Source organism: Triticum dicoccoides, chromosome 6B, assembly GCF_002162155.2.
Source record: "Triticum dicoccoides isolate Atlit2015 ecotype Zavitan chromosome 6B, WEW_v2.0, whole genome shotgun sequence".
Classification (NCBI taxonomy): domain Eukaryota; kingdom Viridiplantae; phylum Streptophyta; class Magnoliopsida; order Poales; family Poaceae; genus Triticum; species Triticum dicoccoides.
The window spans coordinates 68,840,487-68,841,092 of record NC_041391.1 but is presented as its reverse complement, the minus strand read 5'-3'; positions in this window follow the sequence as shown (position 1 = coordinate 68,841,092).

Sequence of the window (606 nt, the reverse complement as noted above, 5' to 3'; positions counted from 1 at the left end):
CTCGTGGGTGCCAAATCACCTTCTCCCCGGAAGTTCCCTTCTCCCGAGCCATGAAACCTCAGCCCCTCCTCCATGGCGCCCCCACCGCACCAATTTCACAGCCGCCCTCCTCCCTAATACCAGAGACGCTGTCCATTTGCCGTCGTGCACTGGGTCGTGTGCCTCTTACTCCGTGCTGCTGGAACTACCTCGATGACGGTCGCATGAACCGTACTGGAGCCGATTCACCCCCGCCGTTGTTCACGGTGCTGGAGCGGCTCCAACTTCAAATCCGTCCAGAGTCTCGGTGCTACTTCCCTGTAGCCGTCGACCGTCGTGACATCTCTGCTTCCCTGTCGCCGATCGCCACCGCAACCACGCCGGCCTCACCGACTCGACAGCTGGAGCTACCTACTTCACCATGCCGCTAGATAGGTCACACCCTCATCTCAAATCACTTTTTTAGGTGTCAGTTGTCTAAATTTTTATTCTGGGCCGATAAATTCCCAATGGGAAGCAGCACCCCTCGAGGCGGCGGAGCTCCTAGGCTACCGGTTGGCTGGTGTCTAACGTAAGGGTGTGGGGCCGCAAGTTCACCGGGAAGCAGTGCTTATATGTCTATCTTAG